Source organism: Peromyscus maniculatus, chromosome 16 (assembly GCF_049852395.1).
Source record: "Peromyscus maniculatus bairdii isolate BWxNUB_F1_BW_parent chromosome 16, HU_Pman_BW_mat_3.1, whole genome shotgun sequence".
In the NCBI taxonomy this organism is placed as follows: Eukaryota; Metazoa; Chordata; class Mammalia; order Rodentia; family Cricetidae; genus Peromyscus; species Peromyscus maniculatus.
Window position 1 is genome coordinate 68,293,031 of NC_134867.1, and position 19,525 is coordinate 68,312,555.

Sequence of the window (19,525 nt, forward strand, 5' to 3'; positions counted from 1 at the left end):
TAATTTCTTCTTATTTTATGGATATTTGGCTAAATTCCAATAGAGAATATTTCTCCATTTACATATATCTCTCTATACTTTAAGATTTTATTTGTGGGATTTTTTGTGCTCTATGTGTATTGTTTTCATTCTAGGTTAGACCCATTTATTAAAACACATTGTATCTTAATGTCCTAACTGGAGCCAATGCAATGTGATAGAGAACTTGTGAGATTTATCCTGAATATTAATGTATCTTCTGGAATAGATTTATTGTCACATTTCTGTAATGGTTAATTCATACAGAAAATTTATATTTAATGTTCATGTAGGATTTTATTGCTTAGAAGTCATCCTTCCACAACTATGCTTTTGTTCTAGTTTTTAACATCATTTAGTTATAAATTCAGTCAGGTCCCTGGGACTATTCCAGCTGCCAAAATGAGGAACTATTTTCTTGGCATGAGCTACATACAGCTCCACAATGTGGTCATCTCACTCCACTGTGACCTGTTCATCTATCCAAATCTAACCTCTCTGGACTTCATTGCATTTGGGAAGTTTGAGGTCTTAGTAAGAGATGCTACCCACTCTATCATCTTGCACAGCTAAGACCTAGAAACCACAAACGCCATCCTTCAGTTAGAGGAAGATTTGAGATTTAAGAAACCAGGAAAAAACTGCATGTGTTGAGTTACCGTGATCATCACAAATTGCACTGCTAGTTACAGAGAAACTTACAGTTGGCCTCAGATACTCTGTGGCTATCAGATATCCATGCTAAGTTAGCTGATAGATTTGAAGGATTTTATAAAAGCACCTGTAAGGGTCTTGATGGTGAAACAAAGTAAGTAATTTACAATCTTTTGTGATACTTATGGATTACATCTCTTGTCAGCAAATGCTTCACCAATCATGTAGGAAAAACTAAATAAATATGGGAAACTCAGAAGTGAAATTTCTAACATTCCTTCAGGATACTGTAATAGAGATGGAGCAGGAGATAGGATCCATAGGCTTAAACAGGTAGAGGGTAGATAATAAAATAGAGGCCAGTCTGTGATGGATGCTCTGGGTAGTGATAGGCAGAGCAGAGGTAGAAATGGGGAAGGTTTCTCAAAGAAGGCAACACTTGAACTGGAACAAGAAGAAAGTATGAGATGTAGGAATAGGGAAGAGTGTTCATTTCTAGAAAATGGCATGGTTCAACTCCAGGAGGCATAAACATAAAATACACGTGTTTGAAGAATTAATGATGAATGAAATCTGTTTAGTCAACACACACTCACTGAGCACATGTTATATGACAAGTATAACTTTGGGCACTAAGTGTAAAGTGCTGAGAAGTGTTGAAATATATTATAAGGACAAGAGAATAATAAAACAAGCAAGGTAAACTACTAGGGAAGAAGTGCAAAAAAAAATGAAGCTGCTATAATAAAGAGAAAGAGTAGATGGGGATTGAGACCAATTTCTATGAGTTGCAGGAAGTATTTGTTAAGGAAGTGTGTTTAAACTGACACCTGTAGTTGGTTGTTTTTGCTCTTTTGGGGGACCCACCACCCAGCTCCCAAATAAATCACACACAGAGGCTTATTCTTAATTATAAATGCCCACCCTTAGCTTGGCTTGTTTCTTGCCAACTTTTCTTAACTTTAAATTATTCCTTCTACATTTTGCCTTTGGACTTTTTCCTTTTCTTACTTCTGTAATCTTACTTTCACTCTTACTCCATGGCTGGCTGGGTGAGTGGCTGACCCCTAGCATCCTCCTCTTCTTGTTCTCTTGCTCTTTCTTCTTCTCCTAGATTTCTCCTTCTATTTAATCTCTCTGCCTGCCAGCCCCACCTATATCTCTCTCCTGCCTTGCTATTGGCCATTCAGCTCTTTATTAGACCATCAGGAAAGTAACACAGTTTCACAAAGTTAAACAAATTGAATATCTTTGCATCATTAAACAAATGTTCCACAGCACAAACAAATGTAACATATCTTAAAATAATATTCTACAATATTTTCTTCCTTTTGTCTAAATAAATAAAGGTTTTAACAATATATACAATATATACAACAAAAATAGTTATCAAGTAAAAATTACATTTACAACATTCTGTCCATTTGTAGTTATCATATTCAGAGAAAATAATGCATTATCTATCTTATCTTAGTGAATCCAAAGTTTTATACCTAACTTACTTTCTATCATAACTAAGAAAAACTACAACTATAATTATCTAGTCTTCAACTCTATCAAAGATCCAGAAGGATGCAAAATTATCTAACAAAAGAGGCATTTGGCTTCCTGGACAGTTGCCCAAAGTTTCTCTGCAATGTTGGGGCATCCATCTTCAGCCTACAGACCCAGAATATCTGGCAAACTTTTCAGTGAAGCAGGAAATTTGGAGGACTGTCCTGCTTTGTATTGGCAAAGTTCATCAGTCACTTTTCTGTGGGTCCTGCATGTCCAGTCTGCACAGCATACCGTCAGGCAGTCAAGGCAAAAGCAGTTTCTTTGCCCAGTGGCTAACCTTGCCATAATGAAAGCAAACGCCTATGGAGTTTCTTCAATGCCCATCATCCTTTTATCAAGTAAATTGATGCTGCCAGGACCATGCGTGTCTCATTGTCATGAAAAGCCCTACATTAACAAAACATTTAAATGCCATGTTTTGTAGGTCTTCAAAGTTTTTGAAGACCAACTATCTATCTAAAAATATATCTCTATATGACCTTGAAAAACATACCTAACATTATCTACAAATTTGATTCTTTAAATGACTACTAACCTATGTTTCTTTTCTTTTCTTTTTTTGTTTTTTTTTTTTGTTTTTTTTTTTTTTGTTTTTGTTTTTGGAGACAGGGTTTCTCTGTGTAGCCTTGTGCCTTTCCTGGATCTCGCTCTGTAGACCAGGCTGGCCTCGAACTCACAAAGATCCACCTGCCTCTGCCTCCCGAGTGCTGGGATTAAAGGCATGCACCACCACCGCCCGGCTCCTATGTTTCTTGATTATCCTAAATAGTTTATAATAATAACTTTCAAAAACTAGAATTTTACCTTACATTTTTAAATGAACTGCATAGGTATAATACCTTAAACTAGAGCAGAAACATTATATATATATATATATATATATATATATATATATATATATATATAATAACAAAAAGGACCTTGAATTTGTATCAATATAGTATATTCCTCTAAATGATAACAAACATCCATAGTCCATCAAATAAACAAAAGCCTCCCACACCCCTCTTGGGAATGTGGGTGTCATGTTCTCCAAATTGCTTCCTGCTGTCTGTGGGCAAAGGCATCTTTAAAGGTGCCTCTGAGAAAATTTGAAATAATGGCCAAGTCCTGGAAAGACCAGCTATAATCTTTGTTGATAGATATCACCTGTCAAAATTCAGGAGGTCTTCCCTAATCAAACCTGATCTATCTCATTCCTGAAGGAATCCACAGCCTCGTGTCTCCTGTGGGAACAAAACTCCAAAGCCTTTTTGATTTCCATTTGAAAAATACATTTGACTTCTTTTTTAAAGTTAAGATGCCATAAATCTTGGTTGGTTCAATTTTTCAGTCTAGTTCAAAATTCCATGTCTCCCAGCAGCTGTCTTTTGCCCATCAGCAATCAAAATATTTAAAACCAGCCGGGCGTGGTGGCGCACGCCTTTAATCCCAGCACTCGAGAGGCAGAGCCAGGCGGATCTCTGTGAGTTCGAGGCCAGCCTGGGCTACCAAGTGAGCTCCAGGAAAGGCGCAAAGCTACACAGAGAAACCCTGTCTCGAAAAACCAAAAAAAAAAAAAATTTAAAACCAACACAATACTGTACAGGATCCAGATGTCCTGTGTATTTCCCATCTTTACATGACTTTTTTCTTTTATGTTACTTTTACTGTCTCTTTAAAGACTTTTAAAAAACTGATTATTTCTTTCTATAATTGTCTATACCCATTTTCTTTTCTTTCTTAAGCCTATACACATTGTAAAATACACTGGAACCTGTTTAGAGGTTTTCTCCTTCTGGACCCCTTTTACTGTAAATATCTAGTCTTTTTTGACTGCATGACCAAACTTTAAACTGCTAAGCTACACCTGGATTGTCTGCATGGCTCTTAGCTGGCTCCACCTCCTCTTATGTCATGAAAGCCAAGCCTAAAGCTCATGGCCTGGACAGAGGTGTGTGACCAGGAACTGCATTCAACTTTCCTAGAGCTTTAGAATGTCAATGCTTGTGATGTGGCAGACTTTTTTTTTTTTTGCTCCTATTTAATGTACTGGCTACTCAAGGGATCACCAGCAGGCAGAAACTCTTAAAGGAACTGTATCCTCTTTCCCCCCTCATTTTTCTCAGGCCCTACATTGGTATGCCAAAATGTAGTTGGTTGGGTTTTGTTTACCTTTACTCTTTTGGCTCTTTTGCTCTTCATTCTCTCTTGCTTTTTCTCCTTGTTCTCTTGCTCTTTTTTCTTTTTCTCCCAGATTTCATCTTTTATTTATTCTCTCTGCCTGCCAGCCCTGCCTATCTTTTCTCATGCCTAATTATTGGCTGTTCAGCTCTTTTTTAGATGATCAGGTGTTTTAGACAGGCACAGTAACACAGCTTCACAGAGTTAGGCAAATGGAACATAAAAGAATGCAACACATCTTTGCATCATTAAACAAATGTTCTACAGCATAAACAAATGTAACACATCTTAAAATAATATTCCACAAACAGACATCTAAGGTTAAAGTAGAAGAGAGACTAAGTAAAGGGGAAAACAGAGCACACTTATGAGAACATTTTAGGGCAAGGGAAAACACTCCATTATAAGACTGACTGAGAAAGTCTCTGTGGTTTGAGGAGAGTAACCTGGGTGAAAAGGTGTTAGAAAATGTTGCATCTTGGAGCCCCTTGTAAGGAGTTATAGTCTTTTACTATGGTGCAATGGGAAGTCACTGGAACATTCTGATCTGATCTATGCTGCTGATTGTGAAGATATGTATACTGAACTTATATAATGGAGAGAAAAGCATCGAAGGAGAATAAGTATTTTGGGAGGTCATTGCAGTAGTTCAAGTAAGAAATGATGGTACTTTGGGCCAGGCCAGTATCATTGATTACAGAGTAAAATCACTGAATTTCACCTTCATTTTGGAAGATGTTTATTAGTAAGATTGAACACTATTTCTTATTCTTCTTTACTTCTGATGTGTGTGTGTGTTAGAGAGAGAGAGAGAGAGAGAGAGAGAGAGAGAGAGAGACAGAGACAGAGAGACAGAGACAGAGATTGAGATTTGTCTATGTTCCCTTTGTCTTTTGGGTCTATTGAGTAAAAATATTGCTTTGAAAATTTGACAATGTCAGTCTATGTAGCAGCCACATATAAATAAATATCACCACATGGACAAAATTTTTTGGAGGAGGACTAGTTGAGAAGAAGGGAGCCAGCAATGTGGAAGAGGAATTTCACTTTAGCATTTTTTTCCCAGAAACTTGGAATTCCTCTACATTTACAGTACCTGCTACCAAATGAAATGAAACTCTGAGGCCCCATGATTTACAAATCTTTACAGCCAATCATTGATAGCTCTAGCCTGATTTCCGTAGTCTCCATCAGAAAAACACAGTAAGCAGGTCTTGACAGCTCCTCTGGTCTCTACCTTACCTAGCCCCATTTACCTGACACTTGACATTCTTTACTATCAGCACTTTCTCCAGCCAATTTGCTTCTTTTTTAAAGATTAAACCCCAAGAATATGTTTGTAATTATCTAAGTACAGAAAGTATTGGTGTGGTAGGATATACATTGTTAGTGTATATATCCAAAGACTGCATTCCAAAGATTGGGCAACTTTGCTGAAAGCAGAGAGAATTAGAAGTTCCTGTGGAATAGTTCCAAATGGAGATCCTTAGTCAATAATGGCTCATGAATATGAAACCTAGATTCTTACCTTTCATAGACCACCCTAAAGGTTCCTGTGGTATAGAACTAAAGTTAGGGTTTTATTGCAATGTCCCTCTTCCCACATGCTGGTAGCATGTTTTTCATATCACTCATATATAGTTACTCAAAGGTCTTGTGTAGCTGGAGGACTTCTCTCCAGGTTCCCCAAGCCCCGCAGTCCCACAATCCACTTATAAAATAATCACTCAGACGCTTATATCACTTATAAACTGTATGGCCGTGGCAGGCTTTCTGCTAACTGTTCTTTTATCTTAAATTAACCCATTTTTATAAATCTATACCTTGCCACGTGGCTGGTGGCTTACCGGCATCTTTACAGGTTGCCTCTCCTGGCCGTGGCTGCAGTGTCTCTCCCTCAGCCTTCTGCTTCCCAGAATTCTCCTCTCTCCTTGTCCCACCTACTTCTTGCCTCGTCACTGGCCACCAGTGTTTTATTTATATAGAACAATATCCACAGCACTTGCCCTTTTTTCTTTCTTTTTTTTTTTTTTTAAAAGGAAGGTTTTAACTTTAACATGGTAAAATTATATATAACAAAACAATTACCGAGGAAGAATTATAGTTACAATATTAAAGAAGATGTCCTATCTATCTTATATTTGTGAGTTTAAGGTTTTATATCTAACTTATCTTTTATCATAACTGAGGAAATTACAACTATCTAGTTTTCAACCACATCAAAGACCTGAGAAGGAACATAATGGTACCTGAGAAATGGTAGATGGATGCAAGCAACTTTCGGGAATCTTGCAAGAGTAGACCAAGACAGCTGGCAGCCTGGACAGTCACCTAATGTTTCTCAGCATTGTTGGTGCATTCAGATTGGCTACAGGCCTAGAATATCTGACAGACCATTTTCAGAAGCAGGAATTTTGAGAGACCATCTTACCCTGTCTTGGCAGAGTACAGTGGTCACTTTCCTTGTGTCCCGCTTGTCCAGAAAGGACAGCATTGCATTTGTACTGTCAGCCATCAAGGCAAGGGCAGTTCTTTGCCCAGTAGGCCATTTTGTGCCAAAAAGACAAACTTCCAAATGGAAATGTCTTAGAAGCCCAACATTCTCTCGGGATCAATTGGTGCAGCCAGGAGCAATTGTGTCTCACATCAACAGAATTTTAAGTTATTTAAATGCCATATTCTCTAGGTCTATGAAGTGTTTGAAGATTACCTATCTATCTGAAATATATCTATGTATACCTAGAAAACTTAACTAACATGGCTACAGATATGATTATCATAGATGACTAATTATTAATCTATTTTTTAATTATCCATTACAATTTTAAATGAGTTACATAAACATAATACCTCAAACAAGAATAGAAATATATATATATACACAGTATAACAATATTAACTTCAAGTTTGTATCAATAAACTAAAATCCATACCAATGTAAAACATTTTAAACAAATTGTTCTTTAAAAGTAGGTTAATTAATCTATCCTTTTATCTTATCATCTCTATATCCTCCTATATATCTATATTATATCCCCTTTTCTTTTTTTAGAAAGAGATCACATTTATAATCAATCTGTTTTAAATAAAAATATTGGTTTTCACTGTCCCACACCAGAGGGCTCTTCTGATTTGGGACACAAGAATTGACTAACCATTTTTTTTTTTAAAGCAATATGTCTGGGTTTAGAGGGGCAGTGAGCCAATTCCACCTCTAAAGCCAGCTTGGTATATTTGGGAATTTGGGCGTAGCATCTCTTACTACTTCCTGCTGGAGGGGGGCGCTGTATCTTATGGGGATGCAAAGAAAATTTTAGACCTATGGGGTAGTCCGTGAGGCTGTATTGTTTGAACCAGTTGCCTTGAAACCGCTCTGGATGCTGGATCATCTGGGCCATGGTGTCATCGGAGACCTTTCAGGGGGTCTTGGCTGGTGAAACCTGATGTATCTTAATCTGGAACAAATCCACAGCCTCTGGCTTTCTGTGGAAACAAAAGCAGAACTTCTTTTCCAAAGCAACATATCCTTAAATCCAAATTTTGAAGTCAAGTTACCTTTAAAATATGCATATTGGTTTAATTCAATATCTTTTTTGATCAAATGTTTTTTTGCAGTTAAAAATCCCAAAGACAACACAATCCAGATTGTCTGTGTAATATTCATCTTTACGTGGCTTTTTACATTAATTTTTTTGTCTCTTTCAAGCCTACGTATATTTTACACACATTGTAAACGATGTTATCTGAATCAGTCTTTTTGTGAGCCTATTGCTTTAAACTGCATCCTTCTGAGCCTGAAACAGCGCTGTGGCGGCTGGCTCTGCCCACTTTAGCTTCCCAACATGGCAGTGGTACGTTTTCCGCCAGCTCTGGGAGTCATCAAGTCTCAGAAATAGTGGGTCTAAGCTTTTTCTCAGGTCTTTGATGGGATTGAAGACTAGCAGTTATAGTTACAACTTAGTATATATAATATCTTAGATAGAACATATTAAGTATTAGGTTCAGGTTCTTTAGGATAGGACACCTTTGAATGATCTTTATAACATGCTGTTTACCTATGCTCTATACTTCTCTGGATTTTAGTATGTGTTTCTTGCTTGATATTGTTTGCATTGGTTGTAGTTACATCTTATCTAGGTCATTATCTCTCATTATTTCTGGACAATATTTGATAACCATTCCTTTGTATATAGTCTTGTATTAGTTTAGAACCTTCTTATTTAGACAAAAAGGGGGAGATGTAGTGGGTAGCCATTCCAGCTTGGTTCTGGAAGTTCCAACCCCCATTGAGACTCTGGCAACTGTCACGCCTACGAGGCGGGGCGAGGGGAGGCACCTGGGGACCCGAGAGCTGGATGGGCCAGCGCTCGCTCTGGGCGCCCTCTCGGTGCCGGAACGCTGACCGGTGCAGATTGACTGTGCAGAGCTCCGGAGAACACCGCTAGACTGCATTACACCTTCCCCAGACCCTGCGACCTACCCATTACTTAATTTGTGAGTTACGCCATTTAATAAATATCCTTTTAACTACGTGGAGTGGCCAAAATAATTTCTCCAATATCCTTGAGATTTAGAGGTCCTATTTTCTAGGTTTCTAGTTAATTTTGAGGTCACATTACTGGTATGGTTACTCAAATTATCTTAGCTGCAATTTGCTTATTACAATAACATGAACATGAAGGAAACAGTGTAGAGTGTCTGCCCAGTGTGATACATTACTGTTGATCAATATCTCTGAGTAAGTTTTAGTTTCATTTCTTTTCAAAATCTAGGTCTGAATTGACTAAAATTGTAGCTTGATAAATATACTATCTCTAGACTTGATATGCTTGTAGAAGCTATAAGCTCATTTACTGGTTTTAGTTTTATTCTGACTGAAATTGTATGTTTTCACAAGATAATTGCAGTAACAGATTTTGAAACAACACACTCAAGAATAGCTTTCCCCTGCTGTGATGAACCACTATTCAAAACCAACTTTTCAATCAGTATAAGAAAGAGAAGACACATTGTACTATCTAATATGCCAAAGGTACTGCCATCTTCAAGAACTCTGTGTATTGTTCTCAAGTTATGCGTCTATCCTATATTTTCTTTCCAGATTTAAGTTATTAGTATTTTTTAAAATTTCCATACATTTTGATCATATTCTTTTCCATTCTCCAACTCTTCCCAGATCCTCCTTGTAGCTAGAGTTTTCCTGCAGAAGGGGATGCTGAGATGAAGCCATATATACACAGCCAAGAAGAATGGACAGCTGAATTAAAAAACCGTCAACAATTTCCAAAATTGAAAATCCTGAATCATGACATGACACTAGTGGAATTCAGGTGTTTCTGGTACATGGACTGCTCTCACCCAATGTGAAGTTGAACTGTTGACCTTGTGTACATCCTACTTCACAAATGAGTCTGTCAGATACACTAAGCCTATAGGCTGAAGATGATGCCCCAACACTGCGGAGAAACCTCAGGTGACTGTCCAGGCAGCTGGCTGTTTCTGTCAACTCACAATTTTTTTGGAAGTTGCTTGCATGCACTTCCTGTTTTTATTTTTGTTAGCTAATATTATTTCCTTCTTGGGTCTCTGAGGGAGTTGAAGATTAGTTAGTTATAGTTGAAGATTAATTAGGATAGAAAGTGAATTAGATACATTTTGGACTTACCAAAATGGGATAGATAATGGAATTATTTTCTGTGATTTGTCAAATACAAATGGACTAGACATTGTTTAGGTATTTATTACTTGTATATATTGTATATAGTTATTGTACTTTTGTATATAGTTTTTCTTTTGTTTTTTTTTTTTTTTTTTGGTTTTTCGAGACAGGGTTTCTCTGTGTAGCTTTGCGCCTTTCCTGGAACTCACTTGGTAGCCCAGGCTGGCCTCGAACTCACAGAGATCCACCTGGCTCTGCCTCCCGAGTGCTGGGATTAAAGGCGTGCGCCACCACCGCCCGGCTTAGTTTTTCTTTTGTTAATTATAACCTTTTGCTTTTTTCTTTTTATTAAAATAGAAAAGGGGAATATGGTGGTATTCTATTTGTACTGAAATGTGATTTTAATTGTATGTTAATAAATAAAGTTGCCTGGGGGTCAGAGCTATTAGAGCCATAGAAAGAGCGTGGCGGCGGCGGCGGCGGCGGCGGCGGCGGCGCATGCCTTTAATCCCATAGATCTCTGTGTGTTGAGGGATACAGCCAGCATTAGAGACATATGCCTTTAAGACCTGTACATACAGGCAGTGATGAGGCAGTCACGTGTTTGGGTTTGCAACCAATGAGAAGGCAGAACAGAAAGACTATGTAAAGACATACACACAGGAAGTAGGTCTCTTTCGGAGAGTTAGGAGCACTGCAGGAGGAAGGGTAAGATTTTAGCTCTGAGCTTTGACCTCTTGGCTTTCTCTTTTACATTGGTTCTGTGTTTCTTATTTAATAAGATGGTTGGTTACATCTACACCTCCTCCTCCCTACCTATCCAACTTCATGTTCTTTCTGTCTCTTAAGAAAACAAAACAAACAATAATAACAGTGAAAGAACACACAAACACTCACAAAAACCAAAACAAAATAAAAACTCATGGAGTCCATTTTTATTGGCCAAGTACTTCTGATCACGAGGCTTACCCTAGAGGAGTGTGGTTGTTATACTCAGTGACACTCCATAGAAGAAAACTGATTTCCCCTTTCCTAGCAGCTATCTATTAAAAACAGCTTCTTGATTAGGGGTGGGACTTGTGCTAGCTTTGCCTTCTCTATGCTAAGATTTGTCTGGTTGCATACATGAATGGCATTATCAAAACTCCACTAACTTTTTCCCCACTGACATATTATGCACATAACTATCCCAGTTCTTCTATGCTTAACATCATCAATGGTCTTAAGTGACCCCTGTGAAAAAGTTGTTCGACCCCCAAAGGAATCAAGAACCAAAGGTAGAGAACTGCTGCTTTAAGAGAACATTGCTTAGAATGGAATGCACACTTGCTGCTAAATATTCCTAAGCAAGTTGAGTCCTGCTGACATTGGGAAACATCTAAATCTTCACTGAGTAGTAAGTGTTTTATACTTGGTGTTTATGCATATGTTTATGAAGAACTCATATTAATACCCTACACATAGAGAGTTAAGGAAATGCTAATCTTGGATGAATTAATGCTGTGACCAAATATGAAGAAATATGGTCATTAGAATAAGACCATATCTGTAGACTCAGATATTCTAATTCTAATCTCCAGTTGGTGGCCCTGTTTGGAGAGATTTAGGAAGCAGAAGCTGGCTGGAGGAAGAATGTTACTGGGTGCAGACTGTGAGAATAGAAAAGCCTCATGCCACTTCAAGTTCTCTCTCTCTCTCTCTCTCTCTGTGTATGTGTGTGTGTGTGTGTGTGTGTGTTTCATACTTGTGTTTGAAAATGTGAGCACTCAGATTCATGCTTCTGCCACCATGCCCACTTCCTGCCATTCATCCCTACCGTGATAGATTCCAATCCCTCCAGAACCATAAGTCCAGATAAACTCTTCCTTCTGTAAGTTACTTGGGTCATGGTGTTTTATTACAGCAACAGAAAAATAACCAATACAAGAAACAACTCAAAGAAGAGTCTATTTTTGGCTCACAGTTTTGGGGGTACAATCTATCATGGAGAGGAAGGTGTATCAAAGGTTGTGGTAGCAGGAGTAATAAGTTAAGGATCTTACTTACTCACTTCAGTACAACAAGAAGCAGACAACAGATAGAAGTGGAGCTGAGCTGTAATACCTCAGGGCCATGCTCCAGTGACTCATTGCCTTGGACAAGGCTTCATCTTCTAAAGAAAGTTCCATAACCTTCCAAAATGGCACATATCTGGGGACCAAGTGTTCAAATAATGAGCCTATAGGGGGAATTTCACATTTAAAGTAGTACATTGAGTCACTCCATGTTCCTCAACAAAGCTGTCATTTAGCCAACACATAAAGCATGCTTAGCAAACAAATATCAGCTTGCCAAAAGCCCACCCTGTTGAAAGGGAGGTGTGGTGATACTGTGTTCCCCCAAAATATTGTGCATGCTAATAAACTTATCTGGGGTCAGAGAAGAGAACAGCCACAATATTAAACATAGAGAATAGGCAGTGGTAGCACACGTCTTTAATCCTAGCATTCCAAAGGCAGAAATCCCTCTGGATCTCTGTGAGTTCAAGGCCACATTGGAAACAGCCAGGCATGGTGACTCCCACCTTTAATCCCAGAAAGTGAGCCTTTAATCCCAGGGAGTGATGGCAGAAAGCCGAAAGATATTTAAGGCGTGAGGACCAGAAACTAGAAGCTCTTGGCTAGTTAAGCATTTGGCTGGTTAAGCATTCAGGCTTTTGAGCAGCAGTTCAGCTGAGAGGCATCCAGTATGAGAAAACAGGATCAGCTGAGGAATTGGCGAGGTGAGATAGCTGTGGCTTGTTCTGCTTCTCTGATCTTCCAGCATTCACCACAATAACTGGCCTTAGGTTTTATTTTCATTAATAAGAACTTTTAAGATTCATGCTACGGGGTGTGTGGGGAGGAAGGAAGGGACAAGGAGGGCTAGAATTGTTACTAACCTGAAGTGATGCTTTCAGGTCATGGGACCTGTATATATTCAGGATTTAGGAGAACAGTGCTACACAGGGAACTTTCTCTGGGACAAGTTACTCAGACTAAACAAAGACAGAATTCAGTAATTTTCTAGTGATTTTTGATGGATGTAGCTGACTAGACTGCAGGCTGAAAACTTCCTGCTTCCTCAGAAGATGGGCAGAAGCTTAAATTACTAATGACCATCTTGGCCTGACTGCTTTCATTGCCTGCTGTGGGATGGTCTGTATTTCAAATTGCTCTGATTGGTCAATAAATAAAACACTGATTGGCCAGTGGCCCAGCAGGAAGTAGGTGGGACAAGGAGAGAGGAGAATTCTGGGAAGCGAAAGGCGGAGGCGGAGAGACACTGTCAGCTGCCACCAGGACAAGCAGCATGTAAAGATGCTGGTAAGCCACCAGCCATGTGGCAAGGTATAGATTTATAGAAATGGGTTAATTTAAGATATAAAAACAGTTAGCAAGAAGCCTGCCATGGCCATACAGTTTATAAGCAATATAAGTCTCTGTGTTTACTTGGTTGGGTCTGAGCGGCTGTGGGACTGGTGGGTGACAAAGATTTGTCCTGACTGTGGGCAAAGCAGGAAAACTCTAGCTACAAATGGCGCCCAACGTGTTGGCAAGAGTTTCCACCTAAAACCTGAGAAAAAAAGATTCTAAAAACAGATCTAAAAACAGTTCCTAGTTGTTTCTCTCAAGCTAGTGGCAGCCTGCGTGTTTGAGCTACTATGGCAGGTTCCTGGCGTGTGTGCTTGACCTGCAGTATGGCGGGAATGAGGCCTCTGCAAGTGGCACATTAAGCTGTGTGGTGGATTTAGCCTTGGCTAGTACAAAACAAAAAGAGGTTTCTGGGCTACACGCTGCTTTGATAAGAAACATAGACCTACTATTTCTGAGAATTGATGGCTTCCAAAGCTGGCGGAAAACGTACCACCACCATGTTGGGAAGCTGAAGTGGGCGGAGTCAGCAGGCTTAAAAGGCTGCAGTTTAAAGCAATAGGCTCAAGGTAATAAAAAAAATTAGCCACATAAAAATGGCTATCACACAGAGAATCTGGATTATGTTCTCTTTGATATTTGTAACTGAATAAAAACATTTAATTACAAAAGCTGTTGAGTTATGCCAAAATGTATATTTTGACTTCAAAATTTGGATGTAAAGATATGTTGCTTTGGAAAGGAGGCTCTGCTTTTGTTTCTACAGAAAGCCAGAGGCTGTGGATTTGTTCCAGATTAAGATACATCAGGATTGACCAGCCAAGACCACCTGAAAGGTCTCCGATGACACCATGGCCCAGATGATTCAACATCCAGAATTGTTTCAAGACAACTGGCTCAGACGATACAGCCTCATGGACTATTCCATGATCCTAAAATTTTCTTTGTGTCTCCAGAGATACAGCACCCCCCTCCAGCAGGAAGTAGTAAAAGAATCTACGCCCAAATTCCCAAATATACCAAGCTGGCTTTGGAGATGTGTAAAAGTTAAAACCTTCTTTTTTTTAAAAAAAAAAGAAAAGAAAAGGGGAAGTGCTGTGGGATGGTCTGTATGTCAAATTGCTCTGATTGGTCAATAAATAAAACACTGATTGGCCAGTGGCCAGGCAGGAAGTAGGTGGGACAAGGAGAGAGGAGAATTCTGGGAAGCGAAAGGCGGAGGCAGAGAGACACTGTCAGCTGCCACCAGGACAAGCAGCATGTAAAGACGCTGGTAAGCCACCAGCCATGTGGCAAGGTATAGATTTATAGAAATGGGTTAATTTAAGATATAAGAACAGTTAGCAAGAAGCCTGCCATGGCCATACAGTTTATAAGCAATATAAGTCTCTGTGTTTACTTGGTTGGGTCTGAGCGGCTGTGGGACCGGCGGGTGACAGAGATTTGTCCTGACTGTGGGCAAAGTAGGAAAACTCTAGTTACAATTGCTGAATCAGTGAAGCAAAGATAAAATAAGATGAGGGCTCAAACTGTCATGTAGCCAGTTTGTATTGTTTTGAAAGAAAAAAAAAAGGAAGGGGCTATTCTCCATCATCCCCCGCCCCCCGGAAGCCTAGAAATAAAAACATCTATCTAACATGTTTTTGTAATTTCAGGCAGCAATTTATGTCTTTAAGAGAGGGATAAAAGAAATACAGCCAGGAGAGGCTATTTACCTAAAAGGCCATTGGGTGCCCTTCACAAAGAAGTATTCCCTCTTAATTTACTACTATACATCAGGTACAGCCATGAAATATTCCATTTCACATACAGATTCCTTCCCTTTGCTGTAGGTTAAAACAATTGAACTTGAAGAGGGCTTCATAGAAGAACACTCAGAAGCCACCTTGAGAATAAGCACATATCTTATAACCTACATAGTCTTTGAGTCTGACTCTGTGAGCCACACAACCTCATCAGGGTCAAGGTGAGACTGAGTTCCTATTGTAGAATAGTGTCCTTGGTGCATTTTCTCATGCTTTTTTTTTAATCAAAGTTTAAGTTTATTTCTCACACTAAAAAATAATTGAAATTTATATTAAAATGATTCTGAAGCTGGGTGGTGGTAGCACATACTTTTAATCCGAGCACTGAGTTCCAAGCCAGCCTGATCTACAGAGCTAGTTACAGGACAGTCAGGACTATGTAAAGACCTGTCTCAAAACACAAACAAACAAACAAAGTTCCTGAATCTTATCACTAAGATGTAACTACTTATAACAGTAAGTTTTGTCTTATAAATATTTTCCAGCCATGCCAGTATATAATATAGTAAGAGTATATACTGAAGAAATACAGATATTTATTCCAATTATATATTGTATATATATGTATATATACACACACAATAAATTATGACTATTTAAACTTGATTTTGTAATAATTTGAATATGTAATAAAATTGTTATTGTTTTCTATGATAATATATTTACATTTTCATAGAAGTTTATAGGGTTCTTTAACAACCTGTTTTAACAAATTGATGTTTTCAACTGTTTTCCATACCTTTTTTCTCTCAACAAAAATGTCTCTGTAAGTTTTAGCATCTTCATTATTTGCAAAAATTTTGACTGTACCCATTAACTTTCTTTTAGTTAAATTTTTATTAATATCAATGGAGACATTAAATAAATAAAAATAATTTCATACCATAAGGAATCAAACGATAGACTTAAAATTTCAAGGAATCATGACATGATGTATAATAAAATGCCTCCAAAATGACTAATTACATACATATTATTCTTATGGATATCTAGATGTGTTTTATAAGTTTGTGTCTCCAGATATATATCATAGGATATCTCTCTGCATGTATTTATATGTATGTAGACATAGTACATGTGTGTGTGGGGGGCATGTGGTACTTAACTTTGCCAGCCTCCTTGATTTCATATCTTACTTCTACAGTGTCCTATCAGAGTGGTATTATCTTATAATAATAAGATAAGATATAACATATATGTTATAATATAACATAATATTATAAGATAATAACGTCTTAATTTCCTGTGTTGTGTCTCCTTTGCTTTATCTATAAAATACTACCACTATTCCATGTGGGTTATAGTATTAATTTAGATTTTATATGAAATACTTTTTACATTTCCTGGTGAATTGCATGGAAAAAAGAGAGCTACTTACATATCCTCTGCATAGTCATTCTGAAAGACTTCAGTTAATTCAAAGCATAAAAATAGCCCTAACACTTGGAAAACAAGAACATTGCCATCCAGTTGTTTTTTTATGCTGAATGGCTAGATAATTTAGTAGAATTACTAGATATATTGGAATATATTTTAGGTTTTTATTTTCAGTTTAAAATAAACTAGATGGGTGATGAGCAGTTGGTCTTATAAATTATTTTTAATTAGCATACAAAGTAGCAGGTTTCCTTATGACATTTCCTACATAATTAGTTTGGTTTTCTACTCTCCTCCCACACCTACTCATCTCTCCCATCTCCTTGCCCTCATTCTCCACTTATAAAACCTAGCTCCAGTATTTCCCCTTTCTACTTTATGTCACATGTTCTATTACTGTCCTTACTCTCTTTTCTAAAACTATTTCCCCTCTTATGAATCCCTATCTACACTCACACTCACTCCTCTGTAAGTATACATATATAAAAATTAGAAACTAGGATCCACATATGAGAAAGCATGTGTATAGTTCACTCTTTTACTTTTTTCTCTTTGTGAGCCCACAAGCCAGCTCCAAAATAAATCAAACGGAGTCTTATTCTTTCTTATTAATGTCTGGCCTTAGCTTGGCTTGTTTCTAGCCAGCTTTTCTTAAATTATCCTGTCTGCCTTTTGCCTCTAGGCTTTTACCTTTCTCTATTTCTGTATATCTTTCTTTACATCTTACTCCGTGGCTTGCTGTGCAGCTGGGTGGCTGGCCCCTGATGTCCTCCTCTCTTTCTCCTTTATTTGCTCCTCAATCATTTCTTCCCAGATTTGTCCTCCTATTTATTTTATCTGCCTACCAGCCTCGCCTGTCCTTTCTCCTGCCTTGCTATTGGCCATTCAGCTCTTTATTAAACCAATCAGGTATTTTAGTCAGGCAGATTAACACAGCTTCACAGAGTTAAACAAATGCAACATAAAAGCATGCAACACATCTTTGTATCATTAAACAAATATTCCACAGCATAAACAAATGTAACACATCTTAAAATAATATTCCACAACACATGTGTGTCATTTGTCTTTCTGAGTTCAAGTTACATCATTTAATATAATATTTTTTCAGTTCCATCTATCTGCCTCTAAATTTTATAGCTTAATTTTTCTTTACAGATGAGTAAAATTCCATTGTGTCCATGTGCCACATTTTCACTACCCATTCATCTTTTGATGAGAATCTAATTTCCTTGTTATTGTGAATAGAGCAACAAGCAGCATGGATGGCCAAGTATTTTTTTTTTTTGTAGGCTATGGAATCCTAGTATACATCCAGGTATATTATAGCTATATTACACAGTAGTTCTATTTTTAGTTTATTGAGAAAACCCCACACTATTTTCCACAATGACAGGATCAGGTTACATTCCCACCAACAATGAGTAAGTGTTTTCTCTTTATTCACATCTTTGCCAGCATTCTATGCTTTATTTTCTTGATATGATTCTGATTAGTGTAAGTTGAAATCTCAACTTACATTAATTTTAATTTTCATTTCCTATGGCTTTCACTTGTGCTTCTTCTTTTGAGAAGTATTTGTTCAGTTCATTGTCCCACTTATTCATTTGCAGGGATGGGGTTGGTGTTTTACTTTTGTAATTCTTTATATAGTCTAGACATCAAACCCTGTCTGAAGTATAGCTAGCAAAGATTTTTCTCCCATTATTCATGCTTTCTCTTCACTCAAATGATGGTTTCTTTTGTTGTATAGTTTTCTAATTTTATGTCACCCAACCTGTCAATCCTTGAGACTATTTCTTGTGTCTTGCCTATACTTATAGTTTGAAGTGTTTTTCCTATGATTTCTTCTAGAAGTTTTAACCTTTAGATGAAATTAAAAATCTTAATTTAAGATTTTAAATTAAAGTCTCTTATCCATCTTGAATTGATTTTTATGAAGGGTAAGAGATAAGGATCTACTGTCATTTTTTCTGCAGAAGATACTAAGTTTTCAAGCATCATTTGTTGAATCAACCATTTTATTCTACTGTACGTTTTCTTTTACATATTTATCAAAACTTATCTTCTATTATATTAGCTACTCTTAATATAGGTCTTGGAATTCATAGGTTTTCTCATATAGGTCTTGGAATTCATGGTTTATTTAAATCATGTTTATGATTGTAATTTTGGAATGCTGGTTCTCCAGCTTCCAAGTATATCATAGTGATTAACTCAAATGTATTTTCATGAGTCAATATGACTTGAAACTTACTGGTTACCACATAGGGAGTTGAATGTAACAAAAAACATAGGGATGTTTACAATTTCAAGACTATTGTTTTAGTAATTCAAAAAATTTCTCATCCCTTTGACAACATGCCAAAGATAACTCAATATTGTCTTGAAAAATATAGTCTACTTTTCTATGAGGAGAGATTGTAAGGAGCTTTCATTCAGAGACCACCTCTGGTCTCCATTTCCCAGACATCCCTCTCTTCATCCCCTGACAAATGGAATCAAATGTATCATGCCTTGCAAGCATCACTGAAACTAATTGACTTTTAGGAAAAGTACCCTGATGGCAACTATTCATTCTCCAGGCTGGGTATATTCAAACTATATATCATTGTTTTTGTTCTGCTTATAGAGCATGCTTTGATGTTTTACTTCTTTGTGTGTGCTTTCAGCAGGCATTGAAGAGATTGAGTTAGCCCAGAAGGAATCATTTGTTTAAGAGATATTGTTTGGGTATAAAAAACAAACAAACAGTGCATCTGAGAAGCCTATACAGTGTGTGTCATTTTCTCACTATTTTAGCTGCATTGTACATTAGAAGTGGATTAATTTTTGTGGCAATCTCTGTACCATATTTGTACAAGACTAGCAATTTTCTGATAAAAATTTCCAAAGATTTA

General features: G+C 37.5%; 1 pseudogene; it reads left to right on the top strand.

Moving 5' to 3' along the window:
- Nucleotides 1-268: 268 nt before the first annotated feature.
- LOC121823068 (endoplasmic reticulum aminopeptidase 2-like) lies at nt 269-19,307 on the top strand (annotated as a pseudogene).
- The last annotated feature ends 218 nt before the right edge of the window (nt 19,308-19,525 follow it).